The following is a 17,683-nucleotide window of genomic DNA, read 5'->3' on the forward strand; positions in this document are numbered from 1 at the left end:
TATCAGGTTTCGTTGAATCAATCCTAAAACCGCTTGTCACCCACAGAGCAAGTTTTGTACAAGACACTACAGACTTGCTATGGAAACTTAAAAACATAGACCACCTTCCCAGCAACACAGTCCTAGCCACCATGGACGTTACCAGCCTATATACCAACATCCCACACCAGGATGGCATCCAAGCCTGCCTTACATATCTACAGGAACAAGATTACCACTCAGAATACAGGCCCAAAGATATTACTGACCTTATACACCTCATCCTCACACACAACAATTTCACTTTTAATAATCAACACTTCCTCTAGATGATGGGAACAGCTATTGTTACGTCTCAGCTGTGTGTTCTTGGGCAACCCTGGCACAGGATGCAGTCTGTCTGACTCACAAAGGACTCACCTCCCCTCCCTCCCCTCCTCTACCTAAATGAAACTGATTAAGATGCAGTGAGAGACACACCTAAGACCCTCAAGATAAGGGTGACAAGAGTGAACCAACTGCTCTAGGTCTCATTTGCATCCGAGACGGAACCAGATGACCATTCATTTACATGAGAGATGGAGAACAGAAAGCCTGAAGCAGAGACTGCAGTGAATTCTGGGACCAGAGAAGCAGGGGAGCACTGCATGATGGGGAATCTGTGCTCCAAATGTTAATCAACCCATGTTCACACACACTCAGCTCAGCATTTATCAGACCAGTTTTAATCTGGATTTACTAAGGACTTTTCCCCCCCAAGACACACACGCACCTCTAAGTTTAATAGGCATCTCAGGCCATACATTCCCCAGTCCCACTATGGGAGGCCTATTTAAACTTGATTGACTAAAACTCAGTTTCCGGGTTAGGGAATGCTGAGGCAAGAGACCGAGTCAGAGTGGGTATGGGCAACATTTGAACAATGGTTAAGGGTTCATCACAACGTCCAGCCCGTTGGAACCCTAATCACAAGTGTTGTCATACTTTTCCCAAGACGACTGGTGGGAGTCCTCTCCACAAAAGGTTATGAACACCCCAATAATTGCTTTAAGTCTGTTAAAAGACTATAGTAAGATCTGGAAAAGTCATGCTAAGCTGAGCCTTGTGCACAACAAGTAAAAATCCAAAATCCTGATGCTGCAAGCTATCTATTGTTTCTGAAGAAACCATGAGATATCCCATCAGTATATCTGCCATCCATAGGAATCTCAAGCTGGCTCCCAAGTATTTGGTTACTCCCTAATCTTAAGTGTTTCCTGATTATCAGTCAGTTTCTTGAGATGTTCCAAACCAGATAACCCCTTGTCAATAGAAAAGACAATGATTTACACAATTAAGGATGCTTTGAAGCAGCTGAACTGAGGGTATAAAAATCTGTAAAAAGTGTGTGTGCTTCTAGAAGAAGAAGAAGGAAGGAGAGAAAGAAAGAAGAAAAACTCCTGTGCTGACACCATCCCCTGTTGTTCTTGGGACGCAGGAAGAACAGATCATCTCCCTTCAAGGACTGTGCCTGTCAGCTTTGCAGCCCGAGTACCCTGGACTGGTGAGATCCCAGCTCTCGCTCTCTCTCTCTTTTCACTCTAGGCATAAATTTCTGAACCTGAACTGTATTAGTTAAGCTTGAGCTAAGTTTCCCCAAATACTTAGTGAAACCAGGGTAGTATTGTAGTTGTTTGTGTTTGTTTTTCTTTTGCATGTCAATTACTACTAGTACCATTATATTTTTCATATGCTTAGCAATAAATAACTTTTATAGTCAAACTGGTAGTAACTGGGTATATTTTTCCTTCTCTGCTTCTCTTTCCTTCTGTGCTCTGCAGCAACGCTTCTTTTACCTAAGCTAAAGATCCCTGTGAAGCCCAGAAATACTGTGGGGTCTGCTCATCAAGAAGCCAAAGATTGGGATGTGCTGAGTTTGAAACACATAAGGGGATCAGCTTGTACAGGCTGATTGACCCAGTTTGACTCAGACGTGCCCTTATGAACTGAATGCTGGCCCATGAGGGTATCAGCTGGACACCCAGCCAGATTCAGAGGGATTCTGTTTACCCGTGTGCTTGTGTCTGACTGCAGTGTATTGTTGCTCTGATGAACTGATTCTTGGCATATGAGGGTGTCAGCCTGTCCATGCTGATCAGCCCAGCCGGGTCAGGCGTGTCACGTTAATTTGTGTGTGTTTGCTTGTATGACTGATTTGGGGACTGGAGGAACCCAGCCCCACTGAGATTGAGTCCTGCAAGATAGCTCCATTGGGGGTGAGGGCTTGCAGAAGGGAGAGATAGAGCTCCGTATAGTAACACAAGCAGCACATTGACAGAATTACTAAGACCCTAGAAACTATCCCTAATAAATGAGCACACCCCAAAGTAATGGGCAAATCTGGTAACACTATGGGCACTAAAATGGCCCCACAGTATGCCAACCTATTTATGAGCCACCTGGAAGAAGACTTCCTCAAGAACTGCACCATCAAACCCTTGTTATACTTAAGATATATCAATGACATCTTCATCATTTGGACTGAAAAACTACAATCTCTGATTGAGTTTCATCAGAAATTCAACAATCATCACCCCTCCATCCAGCTTTCTCTAGAATACTCCAACACCAACATGTCCTTTTTAGACACGATGATCAGTATCCAGAATGATAAATTACAGACCACATTATACAAGAAACCCACAGACCAACATACATATCTGCACAGAACCAGCAATCACCCTAAACACACCAAAAAAGCCGTGATATACAGCCAAGCCCTCAGATACCACCACATTTGTACTGAAGAGAGCACCTGGGATTGCCACCTCACCAATCTTAAAAAGACATACAAAAAACTAGAACTCTTGGTTCCAAAATTATACCTTTTATTAGACCAACTGGAAAATGGCAAGAAAATTGTCCTTTTCTGCAAGCGTTCAGGAATCAAAGTCTCTTCGTCAGGCTTTGGGAAAAGTGTAGATGGTACAAGATGGTAAAAAGCCCCCATAGGTCAGAAATAAACTTCATTTTTGCACAGAGGGAGCTGAAGATGAAAGTCTGTCCCTCTGGGTCCATGAGAGTGTCTTTGTGAGTGAAAGTCTTAAAAAGGCTTTCACCCAACAAGGACACTCCTCCAGAGAGATAGATTGCACGTTTGAAAGAGCCACCTGGATACCACGTGAAGAACTGCTGCGGTACAGAAGAAAACCCCCCACAAATCACACACCGCTGGTTATGACGTATCACCCCTCCCTGGAACCCGTATGGAAAATCCTCAAACAATTGCAACCCATACTAGAAAGAGACCCTATTCTTAAAAAGATCTTCCCAGAGCCACCCATCCTAGCCTTCAAACAAGCACCGAACCTCACTAACCTCATCACCAGAAGCAAACTTCCTTAAGCCCAGAGCACACCAAAAGGATCCAGACCGTGCCATGACAAGAAATGCAAAACCTGCCAACACATCTCCACCACCCCCACTATTACTACACCCCACAACAGAGCCATCAGCATCCCAGGATCTTACAGCTGTACCTCCAGAAATGTAACATATCTCATCCAATGCACCAAATACCTTGATGGAAAATACGGAGGAGAGGGAGAGACCAAACAACAACTGCGCACCAGAATGAATGCACACCGGAAATCTATCAAAGACAGAAATACCCGGTTACCGGTGGGGGCACATTTCTCACAAGAAAACCACTCTCTCTCCAACCTCTCAGTCCTGATCCTCAAAGGAAACTTACACAACACTTCTCAGAGACGAGCCTATGAACTCCACTTCATCAACCTCCTGGATACTAAAAATCATGGACTAAATACAGACATTGGATTTATGACATGTTATAACCTGCCTGACATCTGACTCCCCAGGTATCTCTCCACTTTCATCCCCCCCCTTTCCCCCCCACCTGTCTCTCACCCATTGACTCCTCAATCTACATTTTCACTGACTACCTGTCTTGTATGCATACTAGCCCAGCCGCTGGCTTCTTTACTTTTCATTCCATCCAGGAAGAGCACACACCAACTGCTGAAACTTCCTTAGCCTGATGAAGGGTTTTTGAACCCAAAAGCTTGCTTAATAATTGTTTTCCAACTATTTAAGTTCGTCTGATAAAAGATATCAGATTCACCCAAAGAACCTTGTCTTGCATTTTTGTGCATTTTTGTGCATGGCCTTGCTGAAGTGGACAATTTTCGTGGGAGTTCCTTAGGACAGAAAGATATTTCATAGTGTATGTCCATTCAAGCTGTCAAGTGCCTTTTGAAAATAAATGAAATCTGAGGGAGCTTACCATTCTATGCATTCTTCTATGACTTTCTGGAATCAGCAGGATCTGGTCTACAAAGGAATTCTGGGGCATGAATTCATCCTGTTTTTCTTTAAGCTTTGCATCTGCTGTCTCCTTTACACTGGCTGCATCTACATGAGAAGCTGGTTACTACTGCGCAGTAGCATCGCGTGGCAGGAAGCATGATGGTAATGAGCCTAGGGGCTGCTACTGCACAGGAACTCCGATTACCGCTCTGTCATTTAGTCCTTGTTTATACAAATACTAAATGACTGCACAGTAATGACTCTACTTGTCCATCCATCCCTCCATCATTGCTCATTTTTCAGTTTCTTGATTGCAGCCTGTACTTCTGACATCTGTGTTGGGCTGGTATTCAATTCAAGTTACACCAGCTCATGTTTCACTGAAATGTAGCATTGAAGAGAAGTTTGGGCTCTTGAGGATTTTTTTTTAAATGCTTTTCTGTTCAGCCCCAGCTGTGAGCACTTCCCTGCTCTTGCTTTAAACGGCTCATCTCTTGTTTTGGAATTTCCCCTGTAAATGTTCAGTTGCTTAATAATAGCTGCGTGGTTTCCTACCCTGGAAGCAACTTCAACATCTAGCCTTCCTGCATGTTTCCATTTTTTTGTCCTTGCACTTGCTCTGTTTCCTTGTATGCCTCCTTTCCTCTTTCATAATATTCTGCTGGTCTTAGCACTGTTTTTTTCAATGCTCTACACCTCCTCAGAGGCACCATATCTCTTGGCTTGTCTAGTTCTTGCTCTGTCTCTGTTGATATGAAGCTGTATCTGCTGTAGTCTCCAGTTTCACTATCTACAAGATGAGATTTTGTGGTTCCCTGGTGCCCTTTCACACTGCATGTGGGGCTTTTTGACTAACTAGCAGCAGCAGGGATGCTTGAAAATGTTTTCATACAGTATTTGTAATTTTAATTCTTTTTTATTTGTTAATAAATGGGTTAGTTTTGCAATATGTGTGACTAATCAGACCCTGGAAGTTTACTAAAGTTTTTTAAAGGAATGTAAAGCTCTTCTATAATTACATAAAAGCATTAGCACATATGTTGAAAGGCATGTTACAATACTACCCAGGATGACCTTTTCTCAGGCATGTCACTTTGTAAGACAAGTATGTAGGCATTCAAAGCTTCCTCCCCCTCCTCCCTGGTTTGTCTGGACACAGCCCCAGTGATAACAGGTACACTTTCAAACTGCTTGCATAAGGCCTGCCAACCAGCAGTGTCTTTAACTCAGTCTGAAAGAACACACTCACTCTTATTAGTCTAGATGTGCAGAACACAGCACTGGCCACACATATTTGAATAGCTTTTGTGGGTAGTGCCAGATTATCATAAACCAACCAAATGCACGCTTCCCACTGTTCTGCTAGGGTTCTATGTTATAAAAACTTTTTTCTGACACACATTGTGACTTCATGGCATGGTTTCATGAGTTATGGTAAAGGTTAGCTAAGGTAATTTGAATAGCAGTGAGAAATAATGCTTAATTTTATAAGTGTATTATTAGAGACAATGCGGTCCCTTGTACAAGTAGGTAAATACTAGAGATATCCTTAACACCCTGGTATCATGTGTTTTGCCAGTGTTTTCCATGGTGGTGTTCTCATGTATTTGCTTTTGTGATCTAAAGCCATGATAACAATTGAGTACAGTAGTGCCTTTTATATTTGACACGTTTACATGCCTTATGTGGTCCTGGATGGTAAAGACAAGCTCCCTCTGTACTAATATAACTCCATTGTTTTAGGTTAGTTAGCCTGCACAAGAATTGCTAGTTTGTGCATGGAGAATCTACATCAGTTATTAGATGTCTCTGCACTGCTATGTCAGCATCTGGCCTGCCTGATCTCCTCCCTGTGACCCACCACAACACCCTGAGGACTAAAAACCATTCCTGCAATGCCCTCTACCCTACTCTTCTATTGTCATCCAGCTGCTAGCCATAGTCTGAATCCATGGGTTGGCAGCTGATGCAGACAGAAGCAAGGAGCATGGCGGGAGCTGAATGTGCCTCAGTTAAATGTATCATCAGGCTAAGAGCTCTTCCACATGGTGTTCTTCCACTGCCTTTTTCAAACTTCCCCAAGTGGCTCAGTATATTCAGGTGCAAAGAACCCTAAGGTAGCTTGCACTCTTCAAATCCTAATGCCTAACCCAGCCTATTGCAGTGCAAAAGTGGATGTGGCTAGTTGTATGGGAGTTGAGCATGGCTCCATTCTACACGTTTACAGGTGGGCTAGGCTTACCTAAGTGTCTATATTTGGGTGTCCAGACTCAGGAAAACTCTGCCATGAAGACATAACATTTGTGTTGTCCAAGAAGGGAGGCTTTAGAGGATGAGATGGGCGAGTTAAGGGGAAAGAGTTCTAATTGGATGAGAGAAGGATTGGAAACTGAGAGGCAGAAAAAAGAGAAGCATCTCAGAAGGTTTGCCAAATGTTTTGGTCACTAATGACAATTAGAATTCCCTGAAGCTCTCCTGGCACTTTGCATCATCTCTTGCCTGGTTCCTTGAAAACTAATGTCAATGAAGAGTGTAGACAAACATAATGGGTGTGTCTACACAAGACATTTACTGCTGAGTAGCCTAATTAGTTGTGCAGTAAATGTCTCAGTGTCTAGACCTGCATTCCTACTAGAATGGAGTAAACTCATTAACTCCTCAGTAAACACAAGTACTATCCTTATTCTGCAGCAATGCACATGTAGATGCTGACGGGGCAGGCTGGGTCATGAGGGTGCTTCAGTGGCTGAGTCACGAAGGCGCTTCAGCAGGTTTACCAACTTGAATAGGGAGTTTGCCAGCCCAATGGCTTGCCATAGTCCTTAGCTTCCCCCAGAAGCTCTGCAGAAGACTCTAGGGACTGCTGTCCAAAATGGACAATAGGATCCCTGTGACCACCTGCAGCAGTGTGGCAGTACAATAGCATCAGATTCAGCAAAATCTAAGCCAGTTTTGGCGGGGGGGCTATATGGCAGCATGCTATCGATGGAATAAAAATTAAAGCATTTCAAATCCTTCCTTCACTGGCATCTCTTTTAACATGTCTACCTAGATCTGTCTGTCAGAATAAGAAGTGGTATTTTTTTCTGGTACAAGTACATTTGGAGCTGCAACAGTTTTCACTGAGCAAGCAGGGTTAAAATGGGAGAGTCATAAAGGAATCATAAGTAGCTCGTTTGTTCTGGGGCTGGTTCAGAGGAGCTTCATTTCAATGTGGAAGAAGTCTCTGTTGCTGCCACTTGTTTTGTAAGTGTTCTGCGGGTAAATGGAGACTGTATTATAGGACAGTCTCATATTACAGGGCCCTCAGTATTTCACTTCAAATGACCATTAAAGAAAAAATAAGAGCCACTCTGTAGGTTCATTATAGTCTCCGTTCAAAACAGCATTTAAGCATTAATGAGCCGCCCTGACTATGTATGCTTTCCTGCGCTGGGGCCCCTTGTTGATAAGAACTGCACCAATGCTGGATATGGTAACTAACTGACTCCATGGCAAATTGTAGCGTGGCTCTGCGCAGATTAACCCATTGGGTAACCTTGTTCTTCAGGAAGCAGGCTGCTGTTGATTATTGCCCTACAGAGGCGTGAACTCAGTTATGCAGAACTGCTGCCATGTCACAGCATGGTTGTGATTTGAGTTTTAAAAATGTAAGCTGGAAAAAAAAGTCCTATTGTCCTGGCCCAAAATATAAAAATAATACAGGTGCAGTGACCGCTGAGCTGAAGGACTTGCTAATGGTTTTAATCAGGGCACGCTTTATGCTTCTAGGCAGGCAGGGACAATATATCACCTGCTTTCCAGTTGGTATTCTTAGCTATTTTAGATACTAGTGACTTCCTGTGAACACCTCCTCCTTTACCTGTTACTTCCCTGTGCAGTCCCATTGAAGCAAATAGGAGAGGACTGAGGACAAAAGGAAGGCCAGGGCTGTGTGCGTGTTTTACAATTTATTAAAAAACAGAAGTAACTAAGACTAATTTATTAAAAAACAGAACGGGTCAGAATCTAGGGCCTCCCCCTCCCATTCTGCCCCCGTACCCACTCCCCTGCAGGGAGATATCTTTCTTCATAGAATCATAGAAGTAGGGTCGGAAGGGACCTTGTAGATCTTTAAGTCCGACCCCCTGTCTGGGCAGGAGGAAAACTGGGCTCATATGACCCCAGCCAGGTAGGCATCAAGCCTCTTCTTAAAGACCCCCAGGGTAGGAGCCAGCACCACTTCCCTTGGAAGTTGGTTCCAGATCCTAGCCGCCCTGACGTTGAAGTAGTTCTTACGGATGTCTAATCTAAACCTACTCTCCAACAACTTGCGGCCGTTATTCCTTGTTTTGCTGGGGGGCACTAGGGGGAACAAGGTCTCCCCCAAACCCTTCTGGTCCCCTCTAGTGAGTTTATAGATGGTCACCAGGTCCCCCTTCAGCCTTCTCTTGTGAAGGCTGAACAGGTTCAGGTCCCGTAGCCTCTCATTGTAGGGTCTGCCCTGCTGACTCCTGATCATGTGGGTGGCCCTCCTCTGGACCCTCTCAATGTTGTCCACATCCCTCTTGAAGTGGGGTGCCCAGAACTGGACACAGTCCTCCAGCTGTGGCCTGACCAGTGTTGCATAGAGGGGGAGGATCACCTCCTTGGCCCTACTTGAGATGCACCTGTGGATGCACGATAAGGTCCGGTTGGCCCTGCCGACTGTGACCTCGCATTGTTGGCCCATGTTCATCTTGGAGTCAATGATGACTCCAAGATCCCTTTCTGCCTCCGTGCTCTCAAGAAGGGAGTTTCCCATCTTACAAGTGTGCTGCTGGTTACTACTGCCCAAGTGCAGCACCCTGCACTTGTCCATATTGAAATGCATCCTGTTTTTGTTAGCCCACCCCTGCAACCTATCCAGGTCTTTCTGCAGTCTTTCCCTCCCTACTAGCATGCCCACCTCACCCCAAATTTTGGTATCATCAGCAAATTTGAACAGGTTGCTTTTCACCCCATCGTCCAAATCGCTGATAAAGAAATTGAACAGCGCGGGCCCAAGGACCGAGCCCTGGGGGACTCCGCTGCCCACTTCCCCCCAGGTCAAATATGACCCATCCACCACCACCCTCTGAGTACGACCCTTCAGCCAACTTGCAATCCACCTGACTGTGTAGACATCGATGCCACAGTTGCCTAGTTTTTTAATGAGGATGGGGTGGTCGACAGTGTCAAATGCCTTGCTGAAGTCCAGAAAGACTACATCCACGGCAACACCTGCATCCTGCTCGTAAAGCTGTGCCAAGGGCCCTGCAATAACCCCTGCTAGCTCCCTCAACACCCTGGGGTGGAGAGCATCTGGACCTGCTGGCTTGAACACGTCCAGCCACTCCAGAAGCACTCTAACCCGGTCCTCCTCAACCTTAGGTCTTGAGGCATTCCCCTCGAGTCTGTCTTGAAACACGGTGGGGGAGTCCCGGTCCCTGCACAAGAAAACGGAGGTGAAGAATTTGTTAAAGAGCGCAACCACCTCTGGTGCAACCACCAGATTGCCCAGCGCATCTTGCTAGGACCCCACATTTCCTGGTGCCTTTTTCATCCTCCCTATATATTTGAAAAGGGACTTTTTATTATTCTTAATGGCCTACAAAGTTTAGTTTCCTCTTTTTGTTCTCCTTTTGCCTCCAAGAGTCCTGTACTCTTCACTGCCCATAGTCCCACTTCAACCAAAGGGGTGGAGGGTGCCCTCATTCCTATACTAGCTTATACCCTGCTGGCTAGGGCACTCTTCTGAGAAGTGGGAAGTGTGAGTTTAAATCCCATTTCTGTGAGAATGGCTTACAACGCAGGTCTCACTTTGAGTGCTCAAATCACTAGTTTATTGTGTAAAAGATGGCTGCTGCTGCCACTGCCACTTTTATCAGTCATGCTTGGGAGTGAAAATTGTCTTATGGTGCTGAGCTTTGCATTCAACACAATGCTTCTGTCAGTCTAAGTTAGATGCTTGCCCTCATGCTCTGGGCTCAGATGATGAAACATCTAATGTGCAGTCCTGAAACAGGGGTATAAGTCTGGTGGGAGGTAAGTTCAGATGCATTTCTTATTGCCTAGCTCTAGACACTCCCCGTCCAATACCTTGGTGCTCTGGATCATCTTTTAGATGTGGCTAACAACTTCCATTTCCTGTGGGAGGATCCTAGGCCTGTAACCCTAGTGACTTGTCTCATCCTCCTTGGGTAAGCACCCAAATTAAGGCACCAATGAGAACTATTTGGATGTGGCACCTAGGGATTCTTGAAACTTAGACCTGACAAGACAGTCCCACTACAAGCTAAGTAAAAGTTCAAATTCATTAACATAGTTGCAAAACGATGGGGCTGGAAGGGACCTCAGGAGGTCATCAAGTCCAACCCCTATTCAGGTCAGGATCATCCCTGTTTAAGCCATCTCAGCCAAGTACTCATTTAAACTGCTTTTAAAATCTTCTAATGATGAAGACTCCACAGCCTCTCAAGGTTAAACTAAAGCAATTGTTCTAACTAGTACTTAGGAAACAGAGCAACAAATCAGGCAGAGAACACAGATCAGGGAACAGAAAGCAGAGCAGCAGATTGGGCAGGGGAAGGCAATGGGAGCTGGCACTCAGGGAGGGTGTGGGCCTAATTTGTGTCACATCTGCCAAAAAGGTTGCCCCCCTAGACCCTCATGGCTAGGACATTATTTACACATTATGATAAAATAAGCAGACTGTTTTCAGATTAGCAGGGCCTGATGAGAAAGTAATTTTAGGCTAAAAACAGATTTTGGATTTTTCCTTGAACAAAGCTTTTTATTCTGGGATTCTATAGGCTACAAACCCATTGTCCCACTTTAACTACCTGTGAAGTATCTGAGATAACACTTTTTCCCCAGGACAATTGCAGACTAATCCAAGACATCCATCCTGAGATAAACTGTTTTGATCCTCACAGTAATCAAGGAATTGGCTGAGGTTTTTGTACAGTCATTGGCTATTAGGTGCTGACACACATGCAGGCCCCAGCCCTAACTTAGATAAAACACCATGAGTAGACTTCCCCCCTACAACAGATGGTGGAAAGGGGGGCGGGGGAGAATGAGCCTGCTTGCAGGAGCCTGAGGATCCTACCTGTAGCTGAGGATCTGCCTCTCCCCACCCCTCTCCAGCTCTGGGGCTGTCTGCAGGAAGGGAGCAATCTGCCGGCTGGGGTTTGCCCTGCTTGGGGAAAGCTGCAAGGCAGGGGGGCTCCAATCCATCTGTGCCCCCTCCAGCTCAGGTGGGGCAAACCCCAGACATCAGCTCACTTCCCCTCCCCTATTCCCCCTCTCTTCCTGCAGATGGTAGGGCTGTGCAAAACAGCACCGTTCTGTTTCGACTTCTGTTTCGATGGAACAGTGTTTTGTTTTGAGTTTCATTTTATTTTGAAACTGCTGTTCAGTTTTGTTTCGTCGAAACTGTTTCGCTGTTTCAGCGCTGTTTTGACATTTCGCCCATAGGCTATAATGGGGAAGCATGAAACAACCTATAACTTTTTCCTTTCTTGCCTGATTTATATAAAATTTGCAGAGATGGTAGCTCCTTCTGACACCATGAGGTCTGCCAAGCTTCAAGAAGATAGGTGGAGAGGTTTCTGGAAAACTGCACCTCAAAGTCTTGAAAGTAAAACTCATGTCACTTGTAAGTATGAAGGCACAGCAGGGTGAAAACAGCAGGCATGGTAGCCCCATCTGAGGCCACAAAGCCTGCCAAGTTTCAAGGAGATAGGTACACGGGTTTCTGGGAAAATGCACCTCAAACTGCTGACAAGCAAAACTCATGTCACGTGTATGTTAAGGCACAGCAGGGTGAAAACTGCAGGCATGCTAGCCCCTGCTGAGGCCATGAAGCCTGCCAGCTTTCAAGAAGATGCATGCAGGAGTTTCTGGGAAACTGCACCTCAAGCTGCTGACAAGCAAAACTCGTGACATGGGTGACACTATGTGTGTGTTAAGGCGCGCCCTTACTGGCAGTGGGGCCTCTACACAACACGGCAGTGTGCCCCAATGAGGTCTCCTCCTCCCCTACAGCCTCAGTCTGGTTCACCATATTAAATGACAACAGATAATAAAATAACTTAGTGAGCACAAGCACAGTAGCACCAGCAGTATCTCAGGCAGCCAAACTGTATCTCAGACAGCCTTTCTTTCCTTTCTTGTAGGAGCTTCTTCTCCAGCATGTGTCTTAAGGTGTGCCCTCACTGTGTGACTGTGTGTGTGTTAAGGTGCACCCTCACTGGCACTGGGGCCTCTACATGACATGGCAGTGTGCCCCAGTGAGGTCTCCTCCTCCCCTACATCCTCAGTTCAGTCCACCACTTTAAATGACAACAGGTAATAACTTAGTAAGCAGCACAGTAGCACCAGCAGCATCTCAGGCAGTCAAACCAGAGCCTTTCTTTCCTTTCCTGCAGGAGCTTCTTCTTCAGCACCTGCCAGAGAAGTCTCCCTGCCAGCTCCAGCCCTGGGGCTTAGATGTGCCCCGTCCTGCCTTCTTCCGGTCAGGTGTTAGGGGTGTTGGTCTAAGGACATGACACTGGCAGACAAGGTCTTTTCCTTTGGCTCAATCTAATCTGGTATGTATTAGCAGACCAACTGAATAGTTAGTTACAAAAATATATCTTAGCAAGCTTTCAGATTGAAAAAACCCTTTGGCAGGCTGAGGAAGCACCTGCAGTTGTGGGGTATGTGTGTGCTGGTCCTGGATGGAAGGAATAGTAAAGAAGCCAGAGGCTGGCATGCAATGCAGGCAAGAAAGTCAGTCAGTGAAAATGGAAATGGAGGCATCATGGGGGTGAGGCACAGGCTGGGGTAGAGGGGGAGTGTTGGGGAAAGAGGGTTGTAGCAGTGCAGGTAAAAGTGGAGAGGTACCTGGGGAGTCAGATGTCCTGCTAAATCCAATGTCTATATTGAGTCCATGACTTTCTGTACCTAGGCGGCTGATGAAGTGAAGTTCATAGACCCAGCTGTGAAAAGTGGTTTGTAAATTCAAACAAGCACCGAACCTTGCTAACCTAACATCATCACCAGAAACCAACTTCCTACAGCTCAACACACAAAACCTGCCAACAGTCTCCAGTACCCCCACAAACTGAACACCAGAATCTATCAAAGACCAGAAAACCCAACTACCTGTGGGGGCCCATTTCTCACAAAAAAACACTCTGTCTCCAGTCTCTCAGGCCTGATCCTGAAAGGGAATTTACAAACCACTTTTCACAGCCAGGCCCATAAACTTCACTTCATCAGCCTCCTAGGTAGTAGGTACAGAAACTCATGGACTCAATATAGACACTGGAATTCTGACACACTACAACCTGCCGGATATTTGACTCCCCAGGTACGCCTGCACTTTTACCTGCTATATCCGCCTTCCCCACCCCCACCCCCAGCCTGTCCTTCACCCCCTGATGCCTCCATTTCCATTTTCACTGACTGGCTTTCTTGCCTGCATTGCACGCCAGCCTCTGGCTTTTTCTTTACTAGTCCTTCCATCCAGGAACAGCACACACACACACACACACACACACACACACACCCCAACTGCAGGTGCTTCCTCAGCCTGACAAAGTGTTTTCAATCTGAAAGCTGGCATCCAGGCAGCTAAGCTGAGCTCACCTGGAGCTTCACAACTCCACTGCAACCAGCAAGCCTCAGGCCTGTCAAAGATGTGATGGGTCTGGGCTTTCCCCAGCCAGGATGTTTGCATGCATGTGGTAGCTGGAGGTTATGGCACCTACCCACCTTTCACCAGGGGGATCCTCAGTCCTGGCATTTCCTGGGGTTGCTGTGCTGCCAGTAGTCCCACCAGGCCTCCCCCGACCCTGGCAAAGTGCAGTTTTAGTGGTCGTGCCCAGGACCTGGGGCCTTCTCCTCCATAGCCCCAGCCCATACCTCCAAGTTCGTCCTGGCACAGAAGCTCAGCAGGGACACGTTCTTCTCCTGCTGGATAGTGATGCAGTGAGTTCCCACCAGCTCTGAGAATGGGGCATTAACTGGCTTTTTAAAAATGAAGAAAGGAAATAGGTATGGACGGAGTGAAGAGAGTGGCATTTACTCCATCTGTACCTGGAGCTTGGGGAAGCCCAGCAACAGGAGGTTCACCTTGAGGAACACCAGCTGTTCCACCAAGCCAGGATCCAAGCAGGTGTGGTGGGGTGTCACTACGTCCCCAGCAATGCTGAACACCTTGCTTGGAATACTGGTCGGTAGACAGGACAGATGTTCGTGGGCAACCATGGACAGATCCGGCCACATCTGGCTGTGGCTTGCCCAGTAGGCCAAGGGGTCGCACAGCAATGGTTCCATGTCCTTGCAAGATAGGCAGCCACCAAGGCCTGAGTGCTACCTGCCTGATGGTGGGGTCTTCCACGTCCCCCCACCTCTGCCATTCTGCCTCCCTGACTCTGTACACCAGCACCTCCGTCCACTGTTTCAGGCTTTGGCTGCTGCACACGCTGCCCTTCACCCTTGGGTCACACATGGTGGCCAGCATGTGGATCATACTGGACTACAAAGGATCATTTCCTGATGCCCTCCTTCAACTGCCTCACCAGTGCCTGCTTGTCTGGTGACACCGGCTTGCCCCAGCCAAGAACATGATAGACGTGATCTCCACCCTGGTTACTCCAGATGTCCGAGGTGAAGTGTAAGGCCACCTGTGGACCTGCCTTGCACAGCTCCTCCCTGAAGTACTCCCTGCATGCCTCATACAGGGATGGCACCACTGTCCTGCTGAAGGTGGTTCATGCCGGCACTTGGTAGGATGGGGCCATGAGCACCATGAGCCACCTGAACTGTGGCTGCTCAACTAAGGAGAAGGGCTGGTCATCAACAGCAAGAATCTCCCCAATGCTCTGGGTGATCTTGCTCGCCCTTGCAATGCACCCCACTTTCTGTCCACCTTTCCTCCACTGTTCCAGGATAGCCTACCTCTGCTGTGGGGGAATGGGGACTTTGGAGTGAGGGGGGGCTTCCCTTTGGGCATGCTCCCATTGGTGCCAGGCTGAGGAGGAGCAAGGCAAGGGGGTGGTGCCTGCGGAGATGCATCAGCATCCCCATGGTGCTCATGTGTTTTGTTCCCTTGCCCTGACTGGTTTTGGCTTGGCACTGCAGGCAGATAGCATATGTGGGACCATCTGCCAGCTCAAAATGATCCCAGACCACACTACCCGCTCGCTTCTGGGGTGCAGGTGCATGTGTGGATGCTGCAATTTCCCCTTCCTCAGCAAGTAGAGGCACAGTAACAGGAGGAGCGGACTCAGCTGAGCAGCTTGCCTCCACAACCTCTACCTCAGCCTCCTCTGAAGTGCTTTCTAGGAAAGGAGACCTGGGAAACTTGAGGGGTGTGGATCACAAACTCAGATGATCCCCCCTCCTTCCCCATAATTTCCTTTGCTAGGGCACTCAGATCCAGCTCCAGCTCTTCCTCTGGCACTGGAAGACTCAGCATGGAAAGTGAAATGGGGATGAAGCAGACTGTCATGCTGGTGCTAGTGCTGCTGCTTATTGTCATGGTGGTGGTGTGGGGGGGGTTTATCGCTGGTGCCCTTGGAGAGGATGCAGTCTCAGGCACAGGCAGTGGCACTGCTCTCCTCTCCTTGCTGCTTGTGGAAGCCTTGTCCCTGCTATTGTAGGAAAAAGGCTGCATCTCAGTTTGTGGGGAGGGAGGGAGGAACTTATACCTCTCCCTTTACTCCTTCTTCCGCCCCTTCCTGAAGGCTTGCCACCTGCCCTTCCATCATGGTGTGTTTCATAGTGTCTTGCTTTTATACAAATATGTAAATGTATCTGTGTTCCTATATAAATTCTCTAAGGTGTGTAGCCTTCTATGTCTCAAGGTATAAATGTATAGAAATAAAATATAAATGTAACTCTCTTCCTATATAAATTAAATTATATAGTGTAATATCCTATCCAATAAAATTATAAAATTGAAAAGAGTCTGGTACTCTTTAGTAACTTTAGTAACGGTTTTGATTTTGAGTGTAGAATGGAGTGCACACTTAGTAAATTTGTGGTTGACACTAAAGCGGGTGGGGATGTAAATAAGATCAGTGGATGAGTTTAGGATTCAGAATGAGCTAATACAGGGGTTGTCAACCAGGGGTATGCCAGGGGTACTTGGGAAGGCCCTAGTGGGTACGCGCGGGCAGGCAGGGACGGAGCCCCACCACTCATGACCCTGTGCTGCTGCCTCCCAGGAGTAGGGCTGGGGTGTGGTGAGGGCAGCGGTGCCTCTCTAGGGGCCATACAGGCACTGCCCAGCCAGCTGGATGTGGGTTGGGGGTGGGGGGACTTGCATGCAGTGGCAGTTGCAGCCACCATCCACCACTGCTTTGTGTCCAGCCTCCCTCCCCACTTCCCCCTGCTCCACATCCAGCCACCGAGGCTACACTTACTAAAAAAGGTTGAAAACCCCTTACCTAATACATTGGAAAAAATCATCTGAAATAGGATAACAGTCAATAAGGGCAAGTACAAAGTAGGAGCATCTACACGTGTGCCCCACTGTGCAGTACTACGAGTACTGCGCAGTCCTGATGGCACATGGGTCATTTCCAACCCCACTGCACAGTAGCAATATGCTACTTGCTACTTGTTGCTTATTGCTACTGCACAAGTAGCAGTGGTGGCAACCTAGTTAGTGCCCGCCAGTGCGACATCACCATAACTCATCTCTACAGTGATGTAGCATCTCCTGTAGACGTGTCCAATGCTACATTTGAGAAAATACTGGTTAGACTGCAGTACTATAGAAAAGCCGTGGGGAATATAGTAAATCAAAAGATGAATATAAATCAACAGCGTAACAGTCCTTCAAAAAAGCTATTAGTGTACTATGATTGATTAAATGAAGTCTCAGAGTGGCAGTTTATTCTTAGCTACTCTGCTATCTGCTGCTTCTGAGGTTGACATCAGTCACCATCAAAAACTTCAGTCTGATTCTCTATCTTGTCTCACCTACATATTCCGGCCAGCAATAACCAGGCTATCTGTCAAAAAAGAAGAAAAAAAACCCCCTACCTGGCTGAGGAGCTGCACAGACATACGTGTTAGCACAACACTGCAGAGATCCAGAAACAATTCTGACAAACGGGAGGAAGAATGGAATGACGCATTAGTAAAAATGCTTGCTCAGCTCAACTCACATGATCTGCTAAAACAATTAAAATGATAGAGACATCCACAGTCCAAGAAAGGCATGTTTAAATAGACATCAGAGACCAGTTTTTGTTTTTTCCTTTCTTAATATTCATATATCCCTCAGACAAGTTGATTTCAAACAAGAGACAGATTTCTCTTTATTTGATTCCTCAGTAGACCTTCAGATTAAAAAAGATACATAAAAGCTGGATCAAAGTGAGCTTTTCAGTCA

The 17,683-nt window shown here is 46.7% G+C and overlaps 1 protein-coding gene across 1 annotated transcript in view; it reads right to left on the minus strand.

Annotated features, from left to right (window-relative positions):
• Positions 1-17,421, minus strand: part of GCNT2 (glucosaminyl (N-acetyl) transferase 2 (I blood group)) — a 75,832-nt gene extending 58,411 nt beyond the window's left edge. The window contains exon 1 of the mRNA XM_059724437.1: positions 17,332-17,421. The gene's annotated coding sequence lies outside the window, so the exon portion shown is untranslated. The remainder of the gene's footprint in view (positions 1-17,331) is intronic.
• Between the last annotated feature and the right edge of the window lie 262 nt (positions 17,422-17,683).

Source organism: Alligator mississippiensis, chromosome 3 (assembly GCF_030867095.1).
Source record: "Alligator mississippiensis isolate rAllMis1 chromosome 3, rAllMis1, whole genome shotgun sequence".
NCBI classification, from domain to species: domain Eukaryota; kingdom Metazoa; phylum Chordata; order Crocodylia; family Alligatoridae; genus Alligator; species Alligator mississippiensis.